The sequence below is a fragment of the Lepisosteus platostomus genome, chromosome 5 (assembly GCF_059453375.1).
Source record: "Lepisosteus platostomus isolate fLepPlt1 chromosome 5, fLepPlt1.hap1, whole genome shotgun sequence".
NCBI lineage: Eukaryota > Metazoa > Chordata > Actinopteri > Semionotiformes > Lepisosteidae > Lepisosteus > Lepisosteus platostomus.
This window is the reverse complement of record NC_142615.1, coordinates 6,402,907-6,403,500: the sequence shown is the minus strand read 5'-3', so window position 1 is coordinate 6,403,500 and position 594 is coordinate 6,402,907.

The following is a 594-nucleotide window of genomic DNA, read 5'->3' as shown; positions in this document are numbered from 1 at the left end:
AAAAGGAGAGATAATCTCTTCAATCCAGTTAAGAACAGCACTCTAGGAGAGTGTGCAGTCCAGTGCAATCATCCTTCTGGTATTTCACTCTGAAACTGATCACACCCAGAGTCAGAGTCCACTGTGTCTTTACTTCAGAGTATGAGAAGAGAGAAACAGCCTTAAAGCTTAGCACCTCTCAGCGGAATAAACTCAACCTCATGTTCCTGGTACCACATCCCCACGGCTGGGCTGTCCTGCAGTGATTCTCTTCCTCAGTCGGTAAGGAACTGTCCCTTCAACACTGAGACCTTCAGTCTTGACCACTTTGTTAAAAAAGCAAAATTCAGACTCCAGGCTGTTCAGTAATTCTCCATCTCACCCTGTTTGACACAGATTCTACAACAGGCTGCTGCTGTTTAGTCACAGACTCACTGATCTGCAGACAAGCTGTGAGTCTTTCAGACTGATGTACAGAAACAGCTCTTGTCTGGGTTTCTAATGACCTGCTGATGGGCTCTTTCATCCATTCCTGTCCTGCAGGACTTCAGAGCTGCCTTTGACACTAACAGATCAACTGAGGAGGCCATCGCCACTGCTCTACACACTTCCCTC